This window comes from Lissotriton helveticus, chromosome 9 (genome assembly GCF_964261635.1).
Source record: "Lissotriton helveticus chromosome 9, aLisHel1.1, whole genome shotgun sequence".
Lineage (NCBI taxonomy): Eukaryota > Metazoa > Chordata > Amphibia > Caudata > Salamandridae > Lissotriton > Lissotriton helveticus.
In genome coordinates, this window is record NC_136070.1 from 121,014,188 (window position 1) to 121,029,128 (window position 14,941).

Here is a 14,941-nt window from a genome sequence, read left to right on the forward strand (position 1 = left end):
AAAAAGAACCTGGAAGAGAGAGATTAGACAAATGAAGTGCAGCATAGTAGAAGAAACCGGCATGAAGTGGATTCAAAACTCGGGTGTCTCGATATTCTGCGACCATGATATTCGGTAGCACAGGGGCGAGATTCTAAGAAAAACTTTAGAACTACACTTATGTTTAATAACAACTGCTTGCTATACAACTTTGAATAGCTGTGTTGAAAAAAAAACAAATCATGTACTGTACAATAGTCTGTTCAAGTGGCAATCTGCCCGATAAAGGCTTGCAACAAAATACATTTTTCTTGTGTGCGTCATGGCTGGCAATTGGCAAATACCATTGGATAGTAGCTGAGCGATGGATTGCATCAGCAGAAGCCGGGCACAATGGTTCCAAGAGTTCGCTTTGGCTGTAGGAAGTCTTCGCTTCTCTTACGTTCGCTGTTGCCGTCGCTTCTGTGTCCCCAGACAGCTGTGTTGGACGATAAGTTCATGCGAGGGTGACCTTTGCAGAGGGAACAATGGCGCGCTCGGTATGTGCCTCCACTCAGATAAGACTATTGCCACTTAAACGTGAAACCCAGCCACCCCGTCTATATACCAGCTATACTTCAAAGGGATCTCAAACCAATTTGCGACGGAGCATAGCTAGAACACTTTTTGGGCCTGATGTACATAGACTTCTGTTTGCGATTTCATAATAGTGAATTTTTGCGTTTCGCAATTAGGAAATCGCAAACAGCTATGTACAATTTCCAATGGGTCGCAAGGGATTTGCCTCATTAATATACTTGCCGCAGGTCGCAATTTGCGACCAATTGGGAATGGCCGGCACTTACAGGGATGGTGGCCTGCTAGGGTCAGCACATCACCATGTCTGTGACTGCTTTTTAAATAAAGCAGTTTTTATTTTGAAATGCAGCCTGTTTTCCTTAAAGGAAAATGGGATGCATTTAAAAAAGAAAAATGAAAAGTTTCCTTTGAATTTTTTGAGTGTAGGCAGTGTTCCGTGGGACCACTGCCTGCTCTTAAAAAATGTTGGCGCCCCCATTCACAAAGGGGTCCCTTGAGGATCCCTTATCGTTTGCGAATTGGTTACCACCTCCTTCACAGAATCGTTAAAGTATGAATGTTTTGCGACCGCATTCCGGTCCCAAAACATTCAAACAAGCCCCTGCGACTCGTTATTAGGAAGGGACGCCCTTGGCACGCCCCTTACTAATAGCGACTCGCAAACCCAATTTGCGATTTAGTCATAGTTTACCAATTCGCACATAGGGTTTTGTACATGTAAACATGCTTTTTGCAAATTGGGCCGTTAACAAGCTGAAAAAAAGCTTCATACATCTGACCCATTTGTCCCTAATAAAAACTCCTCTCCCACCGTGAAATGGCGGCAAACATGTCCTGTCACACGTGGTGGCGCAGCTACAGGCCGCACTGCTAGTGTTCTTAACCATGCCTGTGTTCTGTCAGGTGTGCTTATGTAGATGCGCTAAGTGACGTAATTTTAGGCCACATGTGTTAAAATTGGAAATTGCGATTACCTAATTGCGATTTTCTGAGAATTGCAATTAGGTAATCGGAATTTCCAATCTATGAACCTTCAAGAGTTTCATATACCGATTCGTAGTGGGCCGCAATCCGACCTATCTCATTGATATTAATGAGACATGGACCTTAACTACAGCACCTCCACCCGACCTGTCCATTTCGAACAAACTGGTCATGGTCTTAAAGACCATGCATCCGGTCTTAAACATCGACCGCTTCGTCACAGGAAGCCAATATAGCTGCTTCGTATGCATCACCATGCTCTAGTAACTGTTTATAACCATGTAACTTTTACCAAACTACCTACCCCCTACCCCTCCCCGCTCTACTCCTCTCCACTTTCCTGCTACTGACCTCTGCCCTCACCTGTCATGGCCCTAGTCCCCACCCTGTTTACCTGTGAATTTTCCCTCGTCATTTGAGATCTAGCTATTTTGTCTGATGCCCGATGGAGCTACCTGGTTTAGCTATAGGGGAGACAGGTCGGGGATTCCCTTCTTGGACGTCACCTACCCAGTCGGTCTTTAGCCAGACTTCCTTTCGTCTCTCCTGTCGTCTCTTCCCGCATCCTCACCCTATTTATGTCTCTCCTTCTCTCCTATCTCAATCTATTGAGACTGAACTATTTTGTCTGATGCCCGATGGAGCTACCTGGTTTAGCTAAAGGGGAGATGGGCAGTGGACTCCCTCCTTGGTCGTCACCTACCCAGTCGGTCTTTAGACAGACTTCCTTTCGTCTCTCCTGTCGTCTTTTCCCGCATCCTCAACCTATTTATGTCTCTCCCTCTCTCCTCTCTCAATGTATTGAGATTTAACTATTTTGTCTGATGCCCGATGGAGCTACCTGGTTTAGCTATAGGGGAGATGGGCCGTGGACTCCCTCCTTGGTCGTCACCTACCCAGTCGGCCTTTAGACAGACTTCATTTTGTCTCTCCTTGTTGGCTCTTCCCCTATCCTCCCTCTCACACCTTCCCTGTCCCCTCCCCTCTACGCTCCATTTGTCTTGCCCTCCATGTTCTTTAATTGTTTCCCATTGAGACCTAGCTATTTGGCCAAAGCCCGATGGAGCTACCTGATAGCTATAGAGGAGATGGGTTTTGGGACTTCCCCCTTCACCGTCACCTACCTAGCCGGACTTTGGGCAGACTTTCCTTAGTCTTTCTGACGTATCTCCCTCCCACCCCTTTACCCTTACCCCCTTCCCATCTATTCTTCACTTATCTTGTTTTCTATGTTCTTGTAATTGTTTTTCACGCAACTGATGTAAATTGGAACTGATGTAATCTTGTAATTTTGTGGAATCTCATGTAAAGCACTCTGATACCTCCGGGTCTAGCCAGCACTATATAAAACTCTTATAAATAAATAAATAAATAAAAAATTAGGTAGATCGCAATTTACGACCCCCTAGGAATCACAAAAATCACTGGGATGGTGGCCTGCTGGTGTCAGCAGACCACCATGTTTGTGATTGCTTTTAAATAAAGCAATCTTTTTTTAGGTCAAGCCTAGCGGCAGCGCACATGCACTACTAGCTCTGCGACGCATGCAGTATTCGAGTATGCTGTGGAAGCCTTGCCTACTCTCCTCCCAGATTTTGCATTGGTTGGTGTCATTGTCCTTGGTAAATGCTGGCTTCCGATTGATAATGAGGCTTGTTAGTCCTTCCTTGTTACCGCCCTGTCTCCATTTGTGACCGCCCATGACGACGGGATCTTTTCCTTGGCCCCGTACACCATTGGCTTTATCTAGTGGGTGAGTACTATTTTGTTTATGGGCACTTATGGGTACAATGGCGGCGGCTATTTTGGGGGGTATTTGTATCCTGAGCACGGCGCCCACGTTAGGGACACAGCGCTCAGTCAAATTATTTATTTAATCACATTTAATACTGAGCGCAGCGTCCACTTCTGGGACACCGCGCTTTGTTTAATTTTCATTATTTTGAAACTTTTGTAGTGTAGCCTGCTTGAGAGACACTGAGCTCTGTTTTTTTATTTTTTTTATTTTACTGTAAAACTGAGCGTGGCGCCGCATCAAGGACACCTCGCTCGGTTTCTCAATTTAAAAAAAAACTTTAACACTGAGCACGGTGCCCGCGCTCAGTGTTAAAGTTAAAAAAAAAGGAAACCAAGCAGTGTCCTACAAGCAACACCGTGCTCAGTTTTAAACTTAAGTATTTGCAATGCATTAGGTATCCCATTTACGCAAGTTTAAGGTATTGGCATTGTAAATGGCAATGCCTTTTATTTATGTTTTAAAAAACAAAAATAATAGGCATTGTCATTTACAATGCCAATAGATAAAACTCGCGTAAATGCGAGACCTATTGCATTGCAAATGCTTGTTTTGTAAAGCAGCCCGTTTTCCTTAAAGGAAAACGGGCTGTTTTTTTCAAAAAGAGCAGGCAGTGGTCCGTGGGACCACTGCCTGCTCTTTTACAAGCATTCACAAAGGGGAAGGGGCCCCTTGGGGACCCCTTCCTATTTGCGAAAGGGTTACAACCTATTTGAAGTAGGTGGTAATATGCAAATGTTTTGCATTTACGGTCACAAAACATTAATACATTCCATTAAGATTCGCTAATTGGAAGGGAGGCCCTAAACACGCCCCTTCCAAATAGCGAATCGCAAACCCATTTTGAGATTAGGTAACAGGTTACCGATTAGCAAAATAAGGTTTGATTCATGTGTCAAGCATTTTTTGCGATTGCAAATGGGCCGATTCTGAGAATCGGCCCGTTTGTGCACACAAAAATGATTGACAAATGTGGCCCAATCTGATGTACTGCAAATCTCATATTTTGTACGATTTTCTTCTAAAAATATGTCCTGATTAGTTGCCTGTCCACATCTATGTTTCATCCGATCTTACTGCCACAGTATCTCAGCATCCCCTGCCTGGTGCGATCGTGCCCTGTAGCGGCATCAACATGTTCAATCTGGAACATTAAGGCTCCTTGAACACTTGGGAACCCGACCAAGTTCAATTCTGGCCCCCCTTAATTGGATATCCTACCGAGACCAAACTTGGCTTAACTCCATGCGGTCCAATTGATTACCGCTCACTCTAGATCTTGTTTACTGACTGTGCCGCCTTCTACCATTAGCTTCCTGCAGTAGCCCTTACATATTCCCACCGGGTCAAGAAACCCCTGCTGGAAGAGACGCCCTATTCACCCAGAATTGATCTTTACCACTTGCGTACATACTACGCAATTCTCAGTGGAACCAAGACCACGCTCAATACCCACTGCGGCCAGGCTTGCATATTCAGGCAATACAATGTTAGTCCTGATGATGATCCTTTATTTTTAATAGGATCGAAACGCCGTCGGCAGTTTATGTAGTTACACACCAGTTCTCCACTGTGTTACCCAATTGTGTCTACTACATGAGTGCAGCTGGTCTGAATTGTTTACCCTGCTAGCGTCTCACTAATTTTGAAATTGCCTGAGAAATTCCCTACCCTTGTAAATAAGTGTTGTGTGTACTGGATGCTTGTTCTATGTACTGGATGCAGGATTGTGTCCCACTGTGTTATTTGTCCCTTATCTTACCATTGATTAAATCTGTGTCCAGCTGGACACGCCTTTCATTATAGCGCAGAGTGGTGCCTATAAATTATTTAACAGTGTCTATAGTGTATTCTGTCAAGGACCGTTGTTGCTTGATAACAGTATCTCAGCAGGCAGGACATGTAGCAACATTTTCTTGGGTTTCCCAAAATATGCACAAGGTGCTCATCCATAACTGTAGGGGTGCTGGTGGCTGAGCTACACCCCTGTTCACATGAGGCAAATATCTGGAGTATGGTGATAACCCCAAAGGAGGGGAACATGTAATTTTCGAAGCTCAAGATGTGATCTTAGAAGTGTCAGAAAGATTCGATACAGCCATGAACTTGACACATCCTGGCAGCCTGGCTGCCGAACACATTTATTTCTTTGTGGTTAGGAAAACTTTCACAGCACCTGGTGGTGAGCATATGCCTAAATTGAAAGCTGGCAATTTAATAGCACACTGCTTAGGAATTAGTGGTGACGCGCTGTCACTATTTTTTAGTTTGCATAACTTATATGCTAAACTACACATAATATACACATATGTAAACTGTGATTTTCACGTTAAGTTAACTATTGTTAATGTAGGCCTCAGTTTAAACGAGTAGCGCTTACTTGAACATGTACTTTAGGCTGTTGTGTTTTCTTTCTCTTTCTCTTATTTCAGGCGCCAAGCTGCATAGTTTGAGGTAAATGGATTGTTGCAAAATGTTTTGGTTTCTGTGAGAATTGTTTATCTATGTGTGTTTCACAGAAGCTGAATAATGAATTCATGCACCTGTGTGAGGACAGGCTCACTGCGATATATCATCCTGCTACAAGATATCTCCTGAAGGCCGTGCAGCTGAAACCTTCCATTGTGTCATCATGGCTGAGAAAAGGACAGACTCCCCACTGTTGTGAAATGTACAATCCTGATTGATCCCTTCTCCCTGGATTGGACTGGCCTATAGGACAATCAGGCAGTGCCCAACCCAATGGGTTGGTCTGACAGAGTGTGTGGGCCAGTTTTTAAGCAGTTTGTGGGCCTGTTTTATGGCCAGTTGGGCCGATTTATACTGCTGATTTTCCTTATATTACTATAAACATTGCCTGCAAAAAACACAAATGCATGCAGTGTACCATACTTTGCAAAATACCCATACAGTGTGTCTTTAGAAGTTAAAAACTGGCCTAATTAGCAAATGTGGGCCACTTTTTTACATTCCTGGTTCGCTAAGGGGGCCACTTTTATTTTGGGGCCTGGGAACTGTGGGGAGTGTTGTGTCTTTTTAAGAAATGTATGATTTAATTGTGCATTGCTGAGCTAGTTAAATTCAGATGCCCCTTTCACTGTCTTGAGACTAGACATCCAAATTTGCTCCTGAATCCATTCTCATTTACATGACTGAATTGTGGCATCTGCTGCTATGGATGTCCTTACTTTCTATGTCTTGTATGCAGACTTAGCTTTTAACCAATCTTGCTCACAATGTACTACACTTCCCTCCAGGCAGATAACGCCTGACATTGCTATACAGCTAACTTACTGGCACGTGTGTGCCCTGGTTGACACTATGTGCAGTTCTTTTCTACATAACATGTATTATTGGAGTTGTGTCAAACTGAGTATTGCTAAATTTGTTTGACACGTTCAACATCCTTTTTTCAGAGCGGTGCCTCTCCCTGGGCTGTTGCCAGGCTGAAGTGAGGCCTCTTATCCTTAAACAAAGGGTAAGCCACTATGTTATTTTCGCACTCTGTATAACACAGCAGGCCAGTGATGAGAACAAAGTTTCACACGTTTTTTTTAATGTTCTTGCTTACATGTTATGAGACACGTGCATTTGATTTCTCCTGTTGCTTCTGTTTCCCACAGGTACGACCAGTAAATCAAGTACACCAAAAGTGGGATTACTGGTTTTGTATTTACCTCTTATTACTATTTTTCACTTTTTCACTTCTTTCTTTGCAGTAGCACTTATTCCAAGGTCCTGACGAAAGCGGCAACACCTTTTTGGGTCTATTAGGCTGAAACATGTTGACCTGGTTTTGTATGTGATGAAGCAAAGCTTCGCATTCGCGACGTGCTTTATTCATGAACCTCGCCCGTGTGTAATCCAGTAATAAGTTGTACGTCTTACTAACGTTTATTCTATGTTTAAACGAGGTTTCCCAACGCTTGCCTATGTGTTTTACTAAAATAATTAACTCGAGTCTTTTAAAATGGCCGCTGCTTGGAAGTAAGTGTCTGCGCATGCGTCAGTCACACTCACGTGTCCTGATGTGTTCGCGGGTTTGGAGGGAAATTGTTGCGCATGCGTAATGCATAGCTTTGCCAGTAACGTGGTACTGCTCGTGCCACTGCTCTTGTGTACGTATACATGTAGCTAACATTTAGACTGCATAAGTATATTTTATAGTGATAAGTTGAAAGTACAAACCCTGTGATGTGTTTTCATAATGTTATTTCTATGTATTAATTTGTTCTCGCTTACTTTTCATGTACCGCGGGGGAATGGGGGTCTGACTGAGCCAAATGCCATCTTGGAGGGCCTTTCTGCGCATGCTCCTCCATCTGGGGAACTGACAACCTTGACTGGTGGAACTTGGCCAGCTGGCAGGGATGGGCAAGATGCTCCTGAGAACTGACCTGAAAACCCAGGAAAATGGAGCCATGTGTCCCTACTCTGCAACAATGTAAATTGTCATTGTATTTCCCTGCAGTTTCTCATGGGAACCCCAATCTTGCTAGGCGGTACCCAAAGATGCAAATTAGGCATCCAAATAGTGTGTTATGATTGGTGTGTTACCCAAATCCTACCTTAGGACCAATCCAAAATGAGGGATTCTGACACTTTGCAACATTGGGGGGTGGTACACCGTCCCCAAACTGTATATCTACCCTGGGTTTACCTAGGGAAATTGTCCGACTTGTCTGGTTTAGCTGACCTGTCACTGACCCATCGTACTCAATAGGTGACTGAAAATACAGAGCGCTGCGGAGCACTCTGTCCTAAATTGACCATAGACTAAGGTTTTACTGAACCTTAAAGTGCTGGCGAAGCACTTGGCTGGGAGTTCGCTGACCCAATCGGGGTCTTGATCGATAGCCGCAGAGAGGGTGGAGCGCAGGCGTTGCTTCCAAACTGCGGGTGCGGTCCTGTCCTGAGCGGTCCTGTCCTGAGGGTTTTCCTGTCCTGTCCTGAGGGTCCTGTCCTGATTCCTAATCTGAGGGTATCCTGTCCTGTCCTGGGTGTCCAGTCTGCACCTGCTGTCCATTGAGGGGTATCCTTCCTTGAGGGTTTCCTGTCCTTAACTGACCCATGGCCAGGGTTTGGTTTTCACACCAGTCTAGGTAAATATTGCTCTAAAATTCTTTGAACTTGCACCTTTCTATTTTTCTGTCTTTGCTTCAATAAAGAGACACCTTTGCACATGTTGATTTTTCCATGCTTTTTTGCCGCAACTATTGAAACGTAAAGTCAATTGCATATTTTCTTAACTTGTTCCTATGTTATCCTACCTATTAGAAATCATATTTTGCATTGCAGTTTGTCATTTCCTGATATGGTCTAGAACGGCCTTACTTAAACTGTCTAAAGAACTTTTACCTTAAATGCATAGCGTTTCTTGTTGCATCTCATATTAGTATTTCCATGATTACCCTGACTTTATTTCTCTATAGTTATGTACTCTTCGTTATCTTGATTATTGATTGTCTCATTCTTGTAAACTTAATGCTCAACGAAAACGAACTTTAGATAAAGCTTTTAAAACTTCCAGTTGTCCGTGGTCATTTACAACAGTATTGAATGTCATTTTGGGTTGGTATTTTGCTGCCTTTCCCTTTACAGCTAGCTCCCTGATCCGTTGAGGTCATAGGTACCCGTGTCGGTGGATGGTAAGTCGGGTACGCTGAGTAATAACAGTAGGGAAATTCACACAAATTGGTAGCAGCCCGTGAAGTCACCCTGTCAATGAATAGTGTGAATTGAAAGTATATGGGCCCAAAGCCGGAAACGGCGAAATTTTTGGCTGGGTGCCCTCGCGCGCTCTATCAGTTTTTCTGGCTAGCAGAGGATGGTTAGGGACTAGTTGAAGGTTAGGCAGGATTAGTCAGACTAGTTAAGTCGGTAGCTGCTAGTATATCAATGCTGCTACAAAAGCGGCCATTCCGAGGGAACCGATCACTCTCTTGAAAGGTGTTGCTTTTTGAAAATTCATGAATTGTTTTATCATTGTTATTCTTGTTCTTATATTGTTATATGTATTAATCCATGCGTTTGTAAACCGTATCGTTCATTGTTGTCCGAACTCCCCGGGGAATTGAAAAGGCAAGTGGTGAATAGAATCCATTGCCTTGAGGTCGCAGGCTTAAGGACGGTTAGGTGCAGGTTAGGATAACCGGGAAGCACTGACTAGGGTTTTTCTGAATACGTGTGTGAATAAATGTCAGTAACGAGGTTCATTGGCAAAATTCCCATAGTGGCGTAACCTAGTAAGGGTCACATCGGAAGAGTAGCAGGTTCCTCGGAGCTTGGGTGAAAGCAGAGGGGTCCGCTGGGAAACCTTAGACTCGGATATATCCCGGAGAAGTGGATGAGTTTAGGGGAATAACAGGTTCACCGATGCTAGAGTGAAGGGTAGGCGGAAGAGATCTACCCGCAGCGCGTGAAAAGTAAATGGAAGTAGTTTACTTGCAGTAACAGAAATCTTTCCTGTCTAGACACTTGAGCACTGTGGCGAATGTGTATTCGTTGTTAAATAACCAAGCACTAGCACTTTAGAAAGAAAGAAAGTTTCCGTTACCTTGTGAAGGGAGGGAGTCAGCCGCGAAGCGTCTCTGACGTCACTCCGTGCCGCGCTGGGATTGGTAGAAGCAGCGGGTGGGTAGCGGGGCTGGAATTGTAAAGGAGGGGTGAAGCGCCGGAGCGTGAGGACAGTCTCACGAAGGGGCCGCGCACCCATTGGTCGAAACTATTTTTGAACGCGTGCACCCATAGGTCGCACGAAATTGCAAAACGCGTTCTGATTGGAGGTGACATTGTAAACAGAGTTAAGCGTAGAAATCGTATTTGGCACTCGTATTGTCCAGAGACTAGACCCGATCCAAGAAGCCAAGGGTTTGAAAGGATCAGTGGAAAGCCAATAGATACGATATTATGTACGGGACTAAGAGAAAGATGTCCCTTGTAAATAGGGTAAAGATTTTTTTCAAAACGGACAAACCGATTAAATCCAGAGAGGGCGTTATTGTCCCGCCACCGAACACTCCCGCCTCGTTCATGATGTTTGACCGAGGGTACAATACCTGTGTGTGGTTGGAAAATTGGGTAAAGTACACAAAAGATGACGGAATATTGGCTTTTCCGTTAGACGGTACTTTCAATGGCAGGATTTTGTTTAATTTAAGAACCCGAATGAATGAATTGCATCCCAGACCGAGACTAACGCAGTATGAGGCATTAGAGGAATGGGAGATTGAGGCTTTCGAAAGAGAGAAACCCCGAATGGACAAAGGTCTGACCAAGTGGTACCCAAGGCTGAAACAAGAGACCAGGGATAAAAAGATGAAACAGTGGAGACAGAGCATGATTGTTGAGGGTCTGTTTCCCATGATGCCAGCAGGTACCCCTTCTGCGGGAGAGAAAAGGACAGAAAAGAGTAAGCATTGGGGAGCGCTTGGAGAGTCAGACGATGAATTGTTAGATGACATCTTTACGAGAAGTCCGCCCCCTTATGATGAGGGAACCCGACTTTCCAGTACAGGAGGGAATCCCCAGCGTCCATCTATTAAGGAGGAGGACAGATCCCTAAGTAGGGGGGGAGGTGGTCAAGTACTGCCCTATTTTGAGAATCCTGGACCCGCGGAGGTACGAGAGATATATCCTAGAGTGCCCGTGAGCTCGGAGGAAAAATATTCCCGTGAAAGAGCCTTTTTCCCCGGACCTCTTTATGAAAACGAAGAAAAGCCATTAAGTTCAGGAATGCCCTTTTTGCAGCCTCCATATGGGGAGGAGCGCAGGTCATTTGGCACAGGAACTTTGTTCCCAAAACCAAATTATGGTGGGGGACCAAGTGAAACGCATCCTACTGCCCCGAGTCTTACCCCTCACCTGACCCCACAGATGATACCTGACCGGACATTAGGAAGAGTACTAGATGAAAGGGAGCAAGAGGCCCTAGCTAGACAGAGGACAGAAATAATTCAGAAAATCTCCCAGTTAAATACCAGTCCTGAGGCTTTGACTATTCCGGTAACAATCGGACCAGTGGTTCCATTGTATGGGAATAATCAAGGAGGTCCAAACCCTCCAGTTATGAACCCTATCATGGCCCCGCCGAGGCAGGAGCCCCTACTGATAGACGATCAGTCCAGTGAGTGTGAGTCCGAAGTTGTGTTTTTGGACCTGCCAAACAAACAGACCGGGAAGGGAGTGCAGAAGAGGCATAATCCTTTTAATGCGAAAGAAATTAAATTAGAATCAACGTCAGGTACTAGGAGTGTTTCTTTGGTAACTCCGGAGGAAATTGAGAATTGGAGTCGTGAATTAGAAAAACAGACTCCGCAAACGAAACCTTTAGCCCTCTACAAGCTGAGGGTAGAAATAGAGGAATTGATGGCAGGAAATGTGGGATTAGACAGATTAAACACCTATTCTGAAGAAGAGTTGCTGTTTATGTGTAAAAGCCTTACCAGAAGTACTAGGGTGCTCCACGAAAAGTTGACAGACACTGCCGCTAGTATGGGGGTAGATATTTCAAGATCCAAGCCCTTGCAAAAACCTTACAGAGCTGAATTCTCAGACAAAGATATAGAGAACTTGAATGTGTCAGGGAAAAAGTTGCAGATTAAAGAGCTGCTAGCAATTTTGCAGAAATGGGGAGACGTGGAAAAATGGAAAAGCAGGTGGGCACGAAAGAAAGATGAGGCTCGATCCAGACAAGCGACCCCTGAGTTCCCTTTGAGAGAAGTAGACAAGCCTGAACAGTTATGCCCCATGCGTGAAGTACCAGGTGGGAGGTATGTGCACGTTCCATGGTCCAGACAGGATATTGTGTCCTTTACTAACGATTTCCCGAAATTGCGCGAAAAGCCAGTTGACTGGTACCGGCAAGTGGAAAGGTTCGTAAAGGTGCAAAAATGCCTGTGGAAAGACCTGGATGGATTTTTCGACATTGTGGTCCCGGTAGATCTGTGGACCGAGTGTAAAATTGCCATAGGCTGGCCTAGTGAGGAGTACCCGAGGGACTCTAGCACAGGGGAGCCGTCGATTGAAGTGATGAAAAAATACGAACAAGTAATGCTGCATTTGAAAAATAAGGTGCCAGCAAAGGAAACTGATTGGACCAGGATAGATAGAACCACGCAGGAGAGAGACGAGACAGTGCACTCCTATTATGAAAGGCTGTTGCAGGTGTTTAAAACATACAGTGGTATAGATAACATCGAGATGAAGGATATGACACATTTCATTTACAGGTTTGTAAACGGTTTAAGGCCTGAAATTTGTCAGTGGATAAAGGATAACAAAATTTGTTGGCACTCCAAAAAGATAGACGAGGTCCTGCGGTACGCAAAGTACTGCGAGGACGAGATGGCAGAAAAGAAAAAGGCACTCAAGGAAAAGGTCATGTGGGCTCAGGTGAAGCTCGCAGAACAGCAGGAAAAACAGTTGAGTAATATGGTCAAAAACACTCAGAACCAAAGTCCTGGGGGTGGGGGAGGAGGTAAGCCCCGGCCCAAAATGAGCAGGGAGGAGGCTATGAAGAAATTTCCCTGTCACCAGTGCGGAGAAATTGGACACTGGCGTAACGAGTGTCCTTATTTGCCTGACGATAACCCCAAAACACCTGATTTAACTCCACAGACGCAGAAAGAAAGACCAAGAAAGACTCAACCACAGGTAAAAACGGTTCAGGTGCCCCGAGCTCCTAAGCAAGTACATAAGGGAAAAGGACCAGAGGGTGATGAGATAGAAGTCTGGGAAAGCAATGAGAACAGAAATGCAGCAACTTCGCAGTATCTGTTGAACGATACCTTCCTTTGTGATGACCAGTACTGACGGGGCCTGAGAGGGGAGGACGAGGAGTGCGTACTTGGCGCCTCCTTGCCGGTAGACCAGTCCGGACCATACATTGAAGGAAAGGTTGACGGAAATGATGTCACTTTTCTGTTGGACACTGGCGCTACCCGTTCTACTGTGAGAACAGTGGACGTTCCAAACCTACCCCTCTCGGGAGAAGCCATCCAAGTAGTGGGGGTATCTAATCAATTGATTAGTACTCCTGTTACCAAGCCCATGGAGATCTCAATTGGAAACTTTAAGGAAATGCATAGATTTGTCGTTTGTGACACCAGTCCAGTGAACTTACTGGGACGTGATTTGCTGTGCAAAATGAACTGTACCATCTTTTGCACACCAAAGGGTGTTGAAATTCAGACCCCAGACGAAGACGGCATTTATAAATTAATGTTAATCAGACCTGACTCAGAAATTAAACGAATGACCATGCAGGATTTGCCCCAAGAACTCCAAGAAGCAGTGAAGCCAGAGGTATGGGACTTTACTGGGAAAGATGTAGGGTTAATGAAAAACGTGGACCCCATACAGATAGCAATCAAGGACAATGCGGTATACCCCAATACTAAACCCTACAGAATGAATGCAGAAGTGAGAGCTGGTGTTACCCTGGAAATACAGAAATTGCTGGAAGGAAACATCATACAGGAAGTAATGAGTAGCCCATGCAACTCCCCGATTATGGGCATCAAGAAGCCTAGTGGCAAGTACAGAGTAGTGCAGGACCTACGAAAAGTCAACAAGATAGTGGTCCCCTGCTGCCCTATTGTCCCGAACCCAGCAGTGATTCTGTATCAGATTCCCTGGGATGCTGAGTGGTTCACTGTGATAGACCTGTGTCATGCATTCTTTTCCATTCCCTTGCATCCAGATAGCAAATTTATTTTCTCATTTGCCTTCAATGGTCACGTGTATGTCTGGAACAGGGTCCCTCAAGGGTACACAGAGAGCCCCTCTATCTTTAATCAGATCTTGAAAAAATGTTTGGAAACTTGGTCTTACCTGGGAACTCTGTCCTAGTGCAATACATAGACGACCTCTTGGTGGCGTCTAAAAGTCATAGGGATTGTGTGATTGACACCATTGCCCTACTGAATCACCTGAGTGAAAAGGGACATAAAGTGGCCCCTGACAAATTACAGTTTTGTGCAAAATCAGTGAAATATCTGGGGTACCAGATAGAGAAAGGGGTCAGGAAAGTAACATCAGAAAGAGTGAGAATAATTTAAAAGATGCAGTTACCCCGTACTCAGAAAGAGATCAGAATGTTCCTGGGAGTAATAGGATACTGCAGGCAGTGGATTCTGGGATTTGCAGTCCTGGCTAGGCCTTTGATAAAAATGACCAAGAGAGGAACACCAGAAATTGTAGAATGGGATGATGAAAGCTTAACAGCCTTCACCAAACTGCGAGATTGTCTGTGTACAGCCCCTGCATTAGGAATGCCAGACTATTCCAAAGAATTTGCCCTATTCTGTGACACTCGCGATAATTGCGCGTTGTCAGTCCTGACACAAGATCATGGCACAACGAGAAGGCCTGTGGCATATTTTTCTGCCACCCTGGATCCAGTGGCTGCTGGATTACCAGGTTGTCTGAAAGCAGTAGCTGCTACCTGCGCAAGTTTAGAGCAGAGTGAGTCCATTGTCATGGGACATCCGGTAACTGTGTATGTTCCACATGGAGTAGTAATTTTACTGACCAGAACAAAAACTCAGTATCTCACCCCTAGTCGGCTGACTAAATACGAGAGGATTCTTGTGGGTGCTGCAA

The 14,941-nt window shown here is 44.8% G+C and overlaps 1 long non-coding RNA gene across 1 annotated transcript in view; it reads right to left on the reverse strand.

Annotated features, from left to right (window-relative positions):
- The window catches only part of LOC144780992 (uncharacterized), a 330,868-nt gene that overhangs the window by 193,330 nt on the left and 122,597 nt on the right, over nucleotides 1-14,941 (reverse strand). The window lies entirely within an intron of this gene.